The 16,277-nt window shown below is 53.1% G+C and overlaps 1 non-coding gene and 1 pseudogene across 1 annotated transcript; both read right to left on the minus strand.

Annotated features, from left to right (window-relative positions):
• Positions 1–8,613: 8,613 nt before the first annotated feature.
• On the minus strand, positions 8,614–8,695 carry TRNAS-AGA (transfer RNA serine (anticodon AGA)). The gene has a single exon. It is a non-coding gene; the product is annotated as a tRNA-Ser (tRNA).
• Positions 8,696–12,805: 4,110 nt separating this feature from the next.
• Positions 12,806–12,992, minus strand: LOC142016259 (small nucleolar RNA U3; annotated as a pseudogene).
• Positions 12,993–16,277: the final 3,285 nt, after the last annotated feature.

The following is a 16,277-nucleotide window of genomic DNA, read 5'->3' on the forward strand; positions in this document are numbered from 1 at the left end:
GAGCGTTTTCTTCACACGAGTGTTTCCTACAGGCTGAGCGCTTGGGTCACCACCCAGGAGCAATTCAAATGCCGCCCAGCTGATTAGCAGAGCGCGCCCAGCTGGCAGTGTGTGTGTTCATTGGCGGTGCTGATCCGCACATGCCTCGGTGTCTGTCTGTCCCATCCCTCCCCTGGGAAGGGCAGGTCGTTTCGACAGGGCTCATTCCCGCCCCCACACTCTGCTGTCTCTGCTCATGGCCTCTCGCCTGCAGGCTGCTCTGAACATGCTCACCAAGTGCCAGGCCTGGGGGTAAAGTGGAGACGGGATCCTGAGTGGTGTTGTCCCTCCTGGCTGGGTGCAGACAGCCATGGGGAACTCCAGCTCCATCCAGGTAAATACCAGCCTGGAAGAGGCCAGGGGTAGCCAATTATGTGGGGTAGATGTTCATTGTTGGGGTATCACCAATTCCTGGTGCTCTTTTCCTGCCCAGAAAGGTGGGTGTGCGGCTGCTGAGGGAACACACGAGGGAGGCTCTTGGCATCATCATCACCATCATAATCAACCATGGGCTCAGCGCCCGTTGGTGTCCGATGCCTCCCTCACTGTTTCCTTCCATGGCTCCCTGCTGTGTGAGCAGCAGCCCAGGAGAAGGCCCAGCACAGTCACCTCCTGAATGGGTGGGGGTGGGGGAGGTGGCACTTGGCCGGACCAGATAGAAGGCTGTGGCCAGGAGCAAGAGGCTGGCAGGGAGGGTTTTGCCTGGGGTGGGTGAGAGAAGAGGCAGTTCCCTTCATTCTGAGCAGTGCTGGGCGAGATGTGCCGCTCGTATCTCTCTCTTCCAGGGTTACGATCGAAGCAGAGGGAGGGGAGGAGGGAGCTTTGCTCCAGGCCTTGCCCCAGGGCCGTGTCTCAGGGTTTCCCTTTCCGCTCTGCAGAGGCAACAGGTGAAGGGGTTTCAGGGACAGCCCTGGCCCTGGGTGCCCCACCCCTGGGAACCACTGGAACAGCTCCCCCCTCTCTGAACTCTCCAGCACAGCCCAGTGGTTCTGCAAAACAGCTGAGAGGCTGCCAGAAATATTTGGCCAGGCACCAGTGAGTGCTGGTTCCCTCCCCTCCATTTGCCTGGCAGGTGCACGGCCAGGGGAGCCACAGTGCCTTGCTGGGACTTTTCTCCCAACTCATTTGGGTTTTGTCAGTGACAAAGGGACACGGGAGGAGAGTGACCCTTCTTGTCCTGCCCTGCCCCACCTGCAGAGGTTGCCATCTTCCAAGCAGCTGTCACAGACGCCTTTTCCCAAGCTCCAGGCTGCAACTGGATTCTCTCCACCCCTCCTCTCTCATCAGCCTTTTCCTGCCCCATCATGGGCTGGGCTTGCAAGGGGGGTCTCCTCTGCTCCCCTGCCAAGCATAGGAGAACTTTAGGGAATACATATGTCAGGAATGTGGCAGCAGGAACACAAGGCTGCTGAAGGCTGGGAGGAATGTGTCTCCCAGAGATCATTTGCATGAGAATGCAAAGGTGTGCATGTGTGATACCTTTTCAGGCAAAGCCTAATGGGTAGCAAGTCAGCCATGAGATTTGGTCTATTGTAAACATGTAGTTGTAAAATCACAATTGAAGCTGACACTCAGTGTGGGAGCTGTGAGCTCTCGCCAATGCTCTGGGTTGTTGTGGGGGACAGGGCAGTCGCCATAGCTGTGTCAGACATTGATTACACAGGGCTCCCTGGTTTAAAGCATTGTAAAAAAGAAGAGGAAGGGTAATGATAGAGTTAGCTTGTTCAAGGCCATGGTCTTGCTTATGTTTTGGCCATATAGTTATAAGCTTGTTTTGACTAATTTTTTCTATCTGTTCCAAGATAGAGTTGGATACTAGGGTGTTTATGAAACCTCATATGAGAACTATGAAGAGCTGGAATCACAGACTGGCAGCTGAGGCCCTGCAGAGCTGAAATCACAGGGTTCTGTCTTAGGGTGATCCCAAGCAGTGGGGTTGAGAGTGATGATGGTGATTGGCAGGCAGGAATGAGAGCAGCGGGTGGGCAGCTGGTAGGAGCAGCAGGGGACAAGGGCAACTGGTGGGCAGCTGGTAGGAGAAGCGGCATTGGACGAGTGTGGGCTGTGGCTGGTGGCAGGAAGGGGAGGCTGCAGACAAGTGGACAGCTAGTACTGCCCTGGTGATGTATCTGCGGGCTCTGGGTTTGGGACTGCACCGCAGAAGGTTCACCCTGTAACTGTGTGTGGGGTAAAGGGCCAAGAGCCCCAGCAAGAGACTGGGTTCTACTGCATATGGGGATGGGATCTGGGTGAAGGGGGTTTGTCTCTTCTTTGCTTAGATACACTGCGTCTGTCACTGTAACCTTGGGGTAGGTTATGGTCATTAAACAAGCCATTTCTATCTCAGACTCTGTGCTTGCGACGGGGCGGGGTGGGTGGGAAGACACAGCCTTACAGGCACCCAGCGGTGGGCCGGGGGGCGGTGAAATTGTCCCAGGCCACTGGGTGGGGTCTCGAGCCAGTTGGTTGTATCCTTGACAGGAAAACCCCACAAGAGCTGAACGGGGCCCTTCTGGCAGGCATCTGGCATTAATAGAAGGGTTACACATAGAACAAGACACCACTAGGGATTAAACCCCAGATCTCCTCCTTATGCGGTAGATATGGTAATCAGCTAAGCCAGGGCGCCCCTCTCTCAGGAGTGCTCTTTGGTGACTGGAAGTCGCTGTGTTAGTCTGTATCTTAAACCAAAAAACAGCCCTATGGCACTGTAAAGACGAGTGAAATAATTGATGAAGTGATGAGCTTTGGTGGGGCTGACCAACATGGACTGCCCAGAGCAACACCTTCCAGCTCCCCAGCACAGACATAAGGGCAGTGGGAGTTGCAGCCCAGAGGGCACTGAGGATTGGAGCAGCTGTTGGGTTTCTTATGTGCCTTTTTTGCTCCAGATCCTTAGGGGGTGTTTACACAAGGGTCTGCCAGGGGCAGGACATGAGCCCTGCAGGGCAGGGGTGGGTGTGGCAGTGACATCACAAGGGCCTGTTGAAGAACCTTAATTGATTGGTTAAAGGCGGTGGGGAGGCGGTGACCTCAGACAGTCCAGAACAATAGGGCCATCTCAGAGCCCAGGAGAGGAGAACTGTCTGCCAGCGGGTCAGCCAAGGAACTCCTCGCACCCGGAGATGGCCGGCTTCCCAGTGACCGCCGTGCTGGGAGCAGCAGGCTCAGAGACGGACGGCCTCCTGACGGAGCCCTCTGGACTGAGCTCCCCCTTGGTGCTTGACATAAAACATCATGGCTGTATTGTCCATGAAGACCCAAACCACTTTACCTGCAAGGTGAGGGCGGAAGATCTCGCACGCTCTGTGAACCACCTGTAACGCTTTGACATTTCTGTGGAGGGGCACCTCCTGCACGGGCCAGCTACCTTCAGTACACCAGCTGCACCTGCGCATGCAGCAAGCACACACACATCTCCACTGAATGGACACGAGCAACCGCCTGGAGAAGAACTGATAGCAATAAATAGAAATCAGATGGCAGAATGATAGAAAATTGATAATAGAAGCAAAAGGACACAGGAGAAAACTCTATGGGCAGCAAATTTAAGGACAATAAGAGGGAGTTATTTAAGCATTTTAGGATAAAAAAGAATCAGTATTGGTCTATTACTAGATTGAAATGGAGAAAAACATGAAGTTTTGTGCGTAAGCTTGTCTCTTTCACCTACACAGAATCACAGAACTGAAGGGAACCTCGAGAGGACATCTAGTCCAGTCCCCTGCACTCATGACAGGAGCATCCATTCATTCAATAAAAGCTCTTACTTTGCCCACCTTGTTGCTACTAAGTTTAGACATTTTAAATGCAGCAAATCTGAAAGGATCCAAGAGTTTTAAAAGAGCTAGCCAAGGAGTCTGCTGAACTATGAATGTTGATTGTGAGGAACTGGAAGAAAGTGAATGTGCCAATGTTTAAACAGGGAAAACAGACTGAACTGGGTAGTTATAGGCCTGTTTGCCAAAACCTGATTTCAGGAAAAATAATGGAGCTTCTGGTATGGGACTTGATAAAAAAATGAAAGGAAGATAATGCTAATCACATGGGTTTATGGAGAACAGCTCCTGTGAAGCTAACCTGAGATTTTCACCAGATTACAAAGCTGGTCGAATAACAGCATAGAGTTGATACAATTGACTTATTCTGGTGTAAAGCACTTGCCTTGGTACCACACAACATTTTGATTAAGAACCGAGAATGATCCAATATAAACATAACACACACGACATGGATTAAAAGAACTGTCTCACCAATTGGTTTCAAAATGTAAGTGTAAACAGGGAGTCCTACTCCAGCTGAGGGTGTTTCTCATGAGGCGTTACAGGGACTCTTGACTCACCGCTATGTAACATTTTTAGGAGTGACCTGGAAGGCAACATCAAGTTATTATGGACCAAGTTGAGAGAGGACACAAAGGGTGAATCTGCACTAGGAACTAACTTCAGAGTTAACTTCCAAGTTAGGCGCGACTTCGAAGTAGGCAGCAGAGAGTCTACACACATTTGCCCTTTGGGAGCTAACGTCGAAGTCTTTACTCTATTCCTGGGGTTGGAGAAGTGCCCAGCTTCGCTGTCTGGTGTGTGTCCATACTTAACTTCATGGTTATTTTTGTAGTGTAGACACAGGCAAAGACTGCGGGAGCAGTAAACAATGAAGGGGACAGACAGGTCACTAACCCAAACCAATCTGGACACCTTGATGAACAAAGTGCAATGAAATATGTGTTTCTGTACAGCCCAATTGAAGGTCACACATATAGGAGCAAAGGAAGGACCATTCTGACAGGGTGGGAAACTTACTGGCAGTGTGGGGCTCGGGCAGCTCAGGCTAGAGGGTGGGTGGCTGGCCCCAGCAGGGTGGGGCTTGGGCAGCCAATGGTTCGGGTGGCGTGGCCTGGAAGGTTGCCTACCCTGCTTGATGGCTCATCCTGTACCGCCTGCTATCTTGTTGGCCCATTGGGAAAACAAGGGTACAGCTGAAGGCTCAGCAGGTCGGTTTGGCCATGTCCATGCACATAACCCTGAGGCTTCCAGGCTACACGCTGGGCAGCTTGTGGCTGGGACAGAGGAAACACAAGCCACGTGGCACCAGGAAGGTCAGAGGGAGGCTGCATCTATCCCAGGTTTCTGCTTCTTCCCTCTGGGGTCACCTTTGTACAATCAGAGCTCTGAGAAAAGCACTGAATGACCCACCCCAGATGGGGGTGTGTTGCAGAGGGAATTTCAGGCCTGCTAACTCCCCAGCACGGCATGGAAGAAGGCTTCTGAAAGCTTTGTATGCCTGTGACCTGCCTTGTAACACCTCCCGTCCTGTTCCTTTGTTTTCTCTTGGTCACAAACTTTTGTTTCCCACACTGCAGGGATGGGCGGCAGGGAGCCTATTGGGGTCAGAAGAGCGCTGTGGACATGCGAGTGGGGAGTTTAAATCACTTCTCACTGCACCAGAGCCTTCAGCAGGAGAGACACGGCATTTCCAGGGAGGGCCGCCCCAGGCTCACAAGATCACACCACCATCAGGACTCCAGGGAGCTCTGGGCACACTGCCAAGTTCCAGCGCACCAACCGATCGCCTGAACCCTTCCATCTGGCTGGGCGAAAGACCTGGCTCCACCAGGCGCCAGTCACCCCACTCACTCTCGTGCAGGACAGGAGAGGGAAGCAGCTCAGAGAGCTTTAGGGCTGTGCCTCAGTAAGGCAGCCCCAGGAGGTGCTTCTGACATTGAACTCAGACTGCAGGAAGCAGAGCCCTGAACAATGGCTCCAGACCTCCCCACTGGCCCCTTACCCTTTGGGGCTGGCTGGCATTGCCCTCTGGGCACCTCTCACCCTCAGCTGGCAGCATGGACTGTGTCCTTATTGCTACTCTGCAGATCCTGTGTCTTCCAGGACTCCCTCTCTCTGCCCGGGGCTTTCTCAGCACCTGGCCCCACAAAGCTTCCACTAGACAGACCCTGTGTTTTCCAGGCCCATTCCTGTGGCTATGGGCTTAGAACCACAGAAACCCGGGGCTGGAAGGGACCTGAGGAGATCATTGAGTTCAGCCTCCTCCCCAAAGCAGGAGCAAACCCAACTAAATCATCCCAGCCAGGGCTTTGTCAAGCCAGGGCTTAAAAACCTCCAGGGATGGAGATTTCACCACCTCTTCAGGTAACGCGTTGCAGTGCTTCACTGCCCTTTAGGGGAAAATAAAAGCGGTACCAGCCCTGTGCTATTACTGTCATGACTTGGATTTGAACCAAGGTTTCTGCAGCTACGGTGCAGAGTACTAAGCACGGTACGACCATGGAAGATTTCCAGTGAGTTTTCCTTTCTAGGGCATCACCCCCAGTCTGGAGCCTGGACCACTGCTCCAGCTGTAGGCAGGACTCTTTGGGCTCCAGGGCACAAAGCAAATTAACAGCCAGTTGCCCAGAGAAGGGCTTGAGCCCGGCACTGCCAGATTAAGAGCCTGATGGTCATCCCACTTGTGCTGGTAAAAGGGGCTTTTCCTTTTGGCCCTCGATACAAGTGCAGTCAGGGCAGCATTAGAGGAATGTAAAATGTTCAAGAAGACCACATTGGAAAAGGCTGGGGGAGTTGCCTCAGGTGGGAAGCAGATGGTTCTGTCTTTTGTTGTACTTTTACATAACAGCTGTTCTCTGTGCAAGAAAGTGCCTCATTCTCCTGAAAAGAGAGAACCCTCTGGCTTCTTTTACAATGTGTCTCTTTTGACACAGATAGGCTACGTCTACACGTGAAGCCTACATCGAAGTAGCTTATTTCGATGTAGCAACATCGAAATAGGCTATTTCGATGAATAACGTCTACACGTCCTCCAGGGCTGGCAAGGTCCATGTTCAACTTCGACGTTGCGCAGCACCACATTGAAATACGCGTTGCGAGGGAACATCTACACGCCAAAGTAGCACACATTGAAATAAGGGTGCCAGGCACAGCTGCAGACAGGGTCACAGGGCTGACTCAACAGCAAGCTGCTCCCTTAAAGGGCCCCTCCCATACACAGTTGCACTAAACAACACAAGATCCACAGAGCCGACAACTGGTTGCAGACCCTGTGCCTGCAGCATGGATCCCCAGCTGCAGCAGCAGCAGCCAGAAGCCCTGGTCTAAGGGCTGCTGCACACGGTGACCATAGAGCCCCGCAGGGGCTGGAGAGAGCGTCTCTCAACCCCTCAGCTGATGGCCGCCACGGCAGACCCCGCTATTTTGAAGTTGCGGGACGCGCAATGACTACACGGTCCCTACTTCAACGTTGAACGTCGAAGTAGGGCGCTATTCCGATCCCCTCATGAGGTTAGCGACTTCAACGTCTCGCCGCCTAACATCCAAGATAACTTCGAAATAGCGCCCGACTCGTGTAGCTGTGACGGGTGCTACTTCGAAGTTGGTGCCGCTACTTCGAAGTAGCATGCATGTGTAGACACGGCTATAGAGCCCTCAGCCTACAACCTATCCACCCTGCTCCTCCAGAAGACAGCGACCCACACCTTAAAAGGGCAAAAATTATGCAGCACACAAAAAATTCAATAAAATCACAGATTCATCCACACAGCACATCAAATACATTTGGAAAAAACGGCATGAAACCTTCAAGAGCATACACATAAAACTCAAATTGTTAATACACATGAAACACAAACCCGGTAAAAATTCTCACACGTCTCTTTGCAGAGACATTTTTTCAAACAGACGAGAAAGAGAGAAGAAAAAAAAAAAAAAAAACAAGGAAGAAATTATACACCAAACCCACTGAAGGAGCTGGAGCTGGGGGAAAGCAAGTTCTTCTCACTTCACAGTGCCCCCACAGACAACTCGCAAAGCCTCCCCTTTGTGCAGTCCATTACCCAGAGGTGCGTCCAGCCAAATTTCAGCACCAGAACCAGGGGCTCCAGGAGCAAAGGCAGCGCGTGGATGAGGGACTCTGGACACACCGCACAATGCATTGTGGGTATGCAAAGGAGCATCACTGACTCTGCCCCAGAGAGCAGAGGAGCCGGGGTCTCCCAGCTGTGGCGGCTGCCCCAGAAAAGGGGTGATGACAGTTTTTATGCTGTGCCCCCTTTTTGGCCCTGCACTAAGCTGGTCCCCACAACCTGTGGGAGAACCATAGGAAGGGATGCTGGCCTGTGTCTGGTTGTGTAGATCAGTCTATTGCTGTTGGGGCAGAGAGGAGATTGTGACTTTCATTCCCCTTGGGCAAGTGTCTGTCCCTTTCCCAGCTGTGTACTGCACAGCTCAGGAGCTGGGAGAGACCAGAGCCCCTGAGCCATCCTTGGGAACAGGCCCTTCCCTCAGAGGCAGCTGCCCTATCTCTGCCTGCAGATGAACCAGGGCTGCCCAGTCCTTGCCAGGGCATTAAACAGGTGAGTGTCACACTGTCAGGCTGACGTAGGAGACAGGCTGGGCCCAGCAGCAACCAGAGCAGTGACCATGCCCCAGGGTCAGCATTTCCCCCAGGCACAGACTCCCCTCACCTCTTGCACACACTGGTCACAGACAGCCCCTGGGCAGTGTCTCAGGGCCTGTGCTGCTGTATTGTCCTGGTTCCAGGATGTGGCTAAAACACAGCCCCCGCTGTGAGCAGGAATTGAACCTGCGCAGGGAAACCCTATTGGATTTCTAGTCCAACGCCTTAACCACTCGGCCATCACAGCTGTGAAACTGTCTCTGCCCCACCGGGCCAGAGGCCCTGGTGAATGCTCGGTGGGCCGAGGCTGGTCAGGAACACTGCCAGACAGCTGGTGGGGTTTGCTGCCCTCCCCTTTCCTCAGCCCCGGCCCCGGCAGTGTCCCTGGAAGCTGTGTGCTTGGGACGCTGCTCAGGAGAGATTTAGGAGCTGCCTGGCTAATTAGCAGAGCCCCACAGGCAGCAGCCGGTGTTTCTCTTGGAGGTGCACATCTGCCCAGGCCTTGGTGCACAGAGCAAAATGTATTCTACGTCCCCAGGGAACATTCGAGGGAACTGTGGCCCTCGGGCAGCAGATGGTGGGGGAGGGGGATCATTCTGCCCCAGTGAAAGTTCCATGGGGCAATCCATGGCCATTGACCACAGCCCTGTATCCCCCAGAGCCCCCTTCAACCCATCTGAGGTGTGTCAGGAGCCCAGCCACGGGACGCAGACGAGGGCCCCTCCTGGAGTGAGACTGAGTTTAAGGACTTCTGACACTGGGGAATGAGGAGCTGCTGCTCCACATGACTGGCTGGTGCCAGGATGCTGCAGCCTTCAGCCACCTGTTCTCTGGCCTGAGCTCCGAGGGTCACCCCACCTGAACAGCTGAACTACTGGGGAGAAAAGTGAAGGAACTGTGGCAGGCCAACTACCAGGCCCAGGATGAGGCCAGCCACTCGAGGGGCAGTGGCCGCTACCTGCCCCACTTCCAGGAGCTCAACGGCCGCCTGGGACCCAAGGAGGCAGCACTGACCACCCACGTCCTACAAACCACCAGGTCAGATGGCGCTTGCCAGGGGGCTGCAGGAGGTGTCAGGACCAGTATCAGGCAGCAGCTCCCACCCAACAGGCACAGAAACAGAAGCCCAGAGCCATGACAGGGGTTCCAGCAATGGGGTCCTCATCATCTCTGTGTCCTGAGAGGTCTCCATCTGGGCCCCCTCCACCTGGGCCTCCCTTCAGTTCCTCTAGGGACACCAAGGTAGGTTTCGTGCATGTTGGATGCCTGGCACAAGGGGAGGGGAGGCCAGCAGTGGCCCACTCACACAGCCACCAGCTCCAGTCTGGATGCACCCCACATGGCTGTGCTCCCTGAGCCTCAATGGGGGCCTCATGCAACACTCAGCACCTGCCCCTGAGGACAGCACCACAGGCTGCATGCCCAGGGAGGGAGGCTGAGCTACACTGCATATGTCCCACCCTCGCAGGGACCCCCCAGCCACACAGATCCCTCAGGGACCCCGGGCCAGATGGGGGGACAAGGTGGAGGGGGGCACACAGCCCCCAGGGCCAGGTCATGGTACTGATGGCCTTTCCCTGGGTCCCCTTCTGTCTCCAGAGCTGCACCACCCAGGGGCCAGACAAGGCCTGTACACAAGCCAGAAAGGCCCACACCAGAGGGCGAGGGGCCTGGAACTGCACCCCTAAGAGCGCCCACATGGGGCCAGTGCTGGGGCATGTGCTGGTGCCACTGTGGGGAGGAGGAAGCTGCTGCTGTCACTGCTCACAGCACCCCCCTGCAGGACGTGACTGCTGTCATGCAGGAGAGGCTGGTGATGGAGCAGGAGGCCTGGGATTGGGTGGCAGGCAGCCTGGACACCCTCACACAGGCTGTGACCACGTGCATGGCTCAGCCTCCCACCCCATCACCAGTCCCTCCCACAGCCCCTGTAGCTCCTCCCTGCACATGTCCCTCACAGTGTCCCACAGTTCCCCCCACCCATCCACCCACAGTCCCTGACATGGGTGCCCTGCTCCCACCCAACCTTCCCCCATCCCCTCCCTCCCTTCCTGTAGCCCACAGTGAGCCCAAGCCTGAGCCCACTGGACCCCTTCCTTGTCCCTACCTCCTGATGGTCCAAGCTCCATCCCAGCCCTTGTGAGAATATGGACTGTGGCCTCCCACCCGCTCCCCAGAGCCCTTTCTGAGTTCTGTTCCCCCACCCCCTCTCCAAGACCTCCTCTAAGTTCCATTGCGCCCACTGCCCACCCCAGGACCCCAATTGTCTATAGTCCCCCATCCCTCTTGTCAATCGTTTACACTTCTGTTTATGCAGTTTGGAATCCATTGCCAGAGTTTCATGAAATACTTTCCTTAGCAACACTCCCTGTCCCTGGTGTCTATTGGGAGGCCGGGAGGGTATGGGAGTGTTGGGGGGTGGGGTTGATAGCGAGAGTTGGGTGCGTGGGAAGGGAGTTGTGGTGGTGGCTGGATGTTGGGGGGTCACATGGGCCCCCGCACAAAGGCCTCCCAGAGGAACTTCCTGACCTACACCCTGACCCTCTGTGCCTGACAGCATGGGAAAGCAGCCAGCTGCTTGGAGCCGTGGCCAGACCCAAAACCCACCCCTGCATGAACGGCTGTTGCTTTACCTCCACGGTGTTGTGGAGGGAGCAGCATGTACCGACCACATCTGGTACATTGCACGGGATGACCTCCAGTATCCTGAGGGGGCCCTGAAAGTGCCCTTCAGCCACCTAATATTGCAAGCCCAGTATAGGAACTAAATAAAAATGTCCTGGCTGGGCTCAGTGTGTCCCCTGTAGGGCCAACTCAGCCACTCATCCAAGGGGTAAATGGCATTGGGCATTATATCGGGGGGCTAGTGGTGTCCCCATTTGGTAGCTCCCAGGTTGGGATGGATGTCTTCTCCTGCATGCTGCAGCAGAGCCATGAGTTGGAAGATACGGGCATTGTGGGCTCACCCAGACAAACCCACCCAGAATGCCACAAATCGTCCCTTGGTGTCCACGCAGGTCTGGAGCACCCCAAAATGGTACCCCTTGCAATTGATGAAAATGCCTGTGCTGCATTCTGGGGCCTGGATAGCAATGTGGGTCCCATCCAGAGCTCTGAAGCACTTGGGGAAGTCCAGCTTCTGAGCCCCCATTAGGGTGACTTGCAGATCGCAGACACGGACAACCCAGTAAAGTAGGTTGTTTTTGATTGCCCAGAAGACCTGAATGGTGTGTGGGGAGAACATGTCCATGTGTGCGTGGTGGGGTGCTCCATGCATCCCCTTCCCCTCCCCCCACCTGGCCCCAGCCACCCCACGCTGTCCCTCTCCCCTGTCTCTGAGGGTCCCCCTTGCCTTGTAGCCCTCCTCCCCATGGTGGGGAGGTGCCCCAAGCATGCCCTACCTCCAGCAGAACAGCCGCAATGGTGGCCCTGCCCACCCCCAATTGATGGCCAAATGACTGGTGGCTGTCCAGGGTAGTGAGCCTCCACATGGCAATGGCTACCCCCTTGTGCAAGGGGAGTGTGGGCTGCACCTGTGTGTCATGGTGCTGGGGGGCAGGGGACGGCCAATGACTTAACTCCAGAAATAGCCTCTTTGTCATACTGAAGTTGTGGGGCCAGCGGGTGTCATTCCAGTCCCCCAGAACCAGCCTGTCCCATCAGTCGCTGCTGGAGGGTGGCAGCTCGGAGCAGTGCCTACAGGCTGACCATGGCCTGGATGGGTCGGGCATCAGGGAGTCTCTGGGGGCCATTGTGTGCCACCAAGTGGCTTCTCCATGTGGTTGAGTTCTTGGTGCTCTGGGTACAAGCCAGCCCTTGGCATATGCAGAATGAGTGTGTTTTGGAGGAGCCCTTTAAAGGAGCACCAGGCTGCAGACCCCAGAAGGGCTTATCTGCCTTGCTAGCGCAGCCACGGCATTTTCTGCCCCTTTTCTCCCAAAAGAGCACCCGGTGACATGTGGCTGCTTCCTTGCAAACCAAGGGCCTGGTCTTTTCAAAGAGCGGCTCACAATCTCCTTTCGCTTGGGGCGTGCGGACGCTCGCTTTCAAAAGCTGATCTGTCAGAAGGTGGCTTTGGAAAGTTTGCCTTTTGACATCACTCTGTGGTTCAGACTCAGCCAGCCACGGAGAAAAGGGTAGAAAAGCAGAACCAGGTCCCCACATGAAAATTGCAGCATAGTGTAACAAAGGAAATGTGTGTGTATATCAAAAAAGGATAAAATTCTTTTAACAACTAAGAAACAGAAACTTTTAAACACCATTTTCACTCTCTCTGCTCCTGAACATTTCATGCAAAAGCAGCTAACGCAATTCTCCCCACTCTAAAAACTTCTTTTAAACTTTACAATAAAAACCAACCACTCAGACTAGGTTCTCTTCTTCTTGCTTCTAAAAGAAAACAAGAACAAACAGCAACACTACCTGTTTATCTCAGGCTCAAAAGAGAACACTTCAATTCATCACCATGGTTGGTAAGACCAAGAACACCCACATGCACTTCTCTAGCTACACACTACAGAAATGATCCCTAAAAGTACAGTCTTAAACACATACTCCTCAGCTGCACACCCAGCAGAACAGGCACAAGCTTCCTGCCCAGGGGGAACGTTTTCAAACAGCTGCTTCCACCCTCCTCCAACTAAGGGACAAAAGTCTAAAATCAACCACCCCTTTTGCTGAAGCCCAATTCACCCGCTTTGGGACGCAGTGTATCAGAGGTGGTTGCATGTGGCTGTTTGCAGACACATCCCTCCTGATTAGCATACAGCGCCCTTTGGAGTCAATCAAACCCTCTCACTTTTACTTCCCCAATCTGCCACTTTTCTTACAGGCTCTCATGTGACAGGTATCAGGCACAGAGGACTCTGACAGGTTAGTTCCTTCTTGCCAGCTGTGCAGGTGATGTAAAAGGAAAGTAGAGAGGCACTGAAATCAACAGGCACCAATTGAAATGAAAACAAAAAAGCAGTCAAGTAGCATTTTAAAGACTAACAAAAGAATTTATGAGGTGAGCTTTGGTGGGACAGACCCACTTCTTCAGACCAGAGCCAGCCCAGAACAGACTCAATATTTTAGACACAGAGAACCAAAAACAGAAATCAAGGTTGACAAATCAGAAAAAAACTATCAATGTGAGCAAATAAGAGAGCAGAGTGGCAGGGCGGGGTGAGGGTCAAGAATTAGATTAAACCAAGTATGCCAAAGAGCCCCTATAATGTCCCAGAAAATTCGCATCCTGGTTGAAACCAAGTGTTACTGTGTGGAATTAGAATATGAAAGAGAGTTCAGCAGTTTCTCTTTCCAAAGCAGACTGAAAATTCTTCTTCAATAAGACGCAAACTCTTCACTCATTAACAGAATGGCCCACTCCATTAAAATGTAGACTAACTGTTTTGTGGATCAGGAGTGTTTTGATGTCTGTTTTGTTCCCATTAACTCTTTGTCGCAGAGAGTTTGAAGTCTGTCCAATATACAAAGCACCCGGGCATTGTTGGCACATGATGGCATAAATGATGTTAGCAGAGGAACATGAGAATGTGCCTGTGATTCTGTGAATACTCTGGTTAGGTCCAGTGATGGTATCTCCAGAATAGATATGTGGGTAAAGCTGGTAGTGGGCTTTGTTGCAAGGAAAAGTCCCAGAACTGGTGTTCCTGCGGGATAGACTGTAGATATTGGTCAGAATCCTCATAAGGTTGGGAAGTTGTCTGGAGAAGAGAACAGGCCTGTGACCAAGGGCCTTCTGGAGTGTGGCATCCCGATTAAGGAGAGGTTGTAAGTCTTTGACAATGCATTGCAGTGGTTTGAGTTGGGGGCTGTAGGTGATGACCAGTGGTGTTCTGTTCTTGGCTTTTTTGGGCCTGTCTTGGAGTTGCTGGTCTCTGGGTATTCGTCTGGTCCTGTCAAGTTGTTTTTTTTATTTCTCCTGGTGGGAAATTCAAGTTTATGAATATTTTGTAGAGATCTTGTAGTTTTTGGTCTCTGTCAGTTGGATCAGAGCAAATGCGATTATATCTAAGGGCTTGACTGGAAACAATGGATCTCGTTATGTGTGCAGGATGGAAGCTAGAAGCGTGTAGGTAAGTATAGCGATCAGTGGGTTTCCGGTACAGTGTGGTACTGATCAGACCATCCTTAATTAGTACTGCAGTGTCCAGGAAATGTATCTCTTGCGTGGAGTAATCGAGGCATAAGTTGATGGTGGGGTGGAGATTGTAAAAGTCTCTGTGGAATTCTTCTAGAATCTCTATACCATGAATCCAAATCATAATAATGTCATCAATGTATCTTAAGTAGAGGAGGGCTAATAGGGGATGAGAGCTGAGGAATCGTTGTCACTTCCACAGCTAGGTCAGTGCAGGGCAGCTGATGTTAACCTAATGGTGTAATATAGACAAGGTCTTTGTCTCACTTCCCAGGTGGTGTTTCCAATTCAGCCGAAGCTGGTGGTGGTGGTCGTATTTGGCTAAAATCAAGGCAACTCATCTTTTAGGCTCTTGTGGACCCAGCTCAGGCATCCTGATGCTCATGGTCTTCCGGCCCCAAATGGTGAAAGCCTGGTCTGTGCCCTTTGCCTTGGGCTGGAAATATTATTTATTAAGCGATGATCCGTCTCTTTCTGGCCCAACCCAATCTGATGAGGACATTTTTCAGGGCTGGGATGAAAATGGTGTCGGGTCCCAGGAGTTGGGGGTCAATGTTCCCTCTGACCTTTTCCATGCAGGTGTGGAAGGCATTTTATGCACACTCGTGACTGAGCAAATGTGCACCATCAGTAGAAACAAGAAACCGAGCTGGGGATGCTCTGCTAACGGGCTGGGGAGCATTGGAAACTCTGCTGAGCACTCACACGAGCCCACAGCTCACAGGGAACACCGACGGCGGCTGCAGCACAAAGATGGAACTTGCTCAAGTAGGTGATTTTTCTCCCCATGTCTCTTTTTGTAAGGCAGCAAAAAGGGAACGGTGGCTGGGACCCCCCAGTCGTTTGTCTGCCAACTAGGCCTGATTTGGGACAGAACAATTTTGGTGACTTAACATGGAGTCTTGGCCAGGGGCCTGAGACAGGGGAGCGTAAGAGGGGGAGCAGCAGAAGGCGCTGCTGGAGAGGTGCCAGTGGGTGCACTGTGGTTTGGTGGGAGTGAAGTGAGTTTGCTGGGTGTTTGCCGTTTGATGCTGATTGCACCTGATTTCTGTGATGGTGTCAGGTGGGATTGTGTGTCTGGGAGGGTTTGATCCCATGTTCCCTTGGTTGCCTTTGATCAGCCTGAGGCTCAGCCTGCCCCTGTGTGGCTAAGGAGGGGGAAGGCCTGAGCTGGGTGAGCAGCTTTAAAAGCCAGAGGCAGAGCAATAGGGGAGGGATGGAAACAGGGAAGTGTAAAAGGGAGTTTGATGGGATCAAGTTAATGCCTTTGGCTCTTTCTGAGCCCCTTGATGCTATTGAAATCTCCACAGCAGTTCCCATCCCCTGTGTGAGCAGAGAGGGACTCAGCCTGTTTTCTTTTCTCCCTTCCCTTCCACACCCCCAGGGCGTTGCAGGCACCACAGACAGGTGTGTGTCTCCCTCCCCTTCCCGTGGCATCATTCTGGCCACAGGCTGAGACCAGCCAACTAACCCAAGGCTCAGCTACCAGGTGGGGCAGGTGACACAGCTCCTGTGCTGCATTACAGAGCTGGTATTCATGCAGTTCTCAGAGCAGAGAAGAGAAGCCTGGTGCAGATGGTGGGTGTTGGCCCCTTGACTGTGTGGTCACACTGCCAGAGTGGCAGGTTCACCTTCACTCTCCCGAGAGGTTCATATCTGAATTCTGCCTCACTCTTGCCCCTGA

The sequence above is a fragment of the Carettochelys insculpta genome, chromosome 7, assembly GCF_033958435.1.
Source record: "Carettochelys insculpta isolate YL-2023 chromosome 7, ASM3395843v1, whole genome shotgun sequence".
NCBI classification, from domain to species: domain Eukaryota; kingdom Metazoa; phylum Chordata; order Testudines; family Carettochelyidae; genus Carettochelys; species Carettochelys insculpta.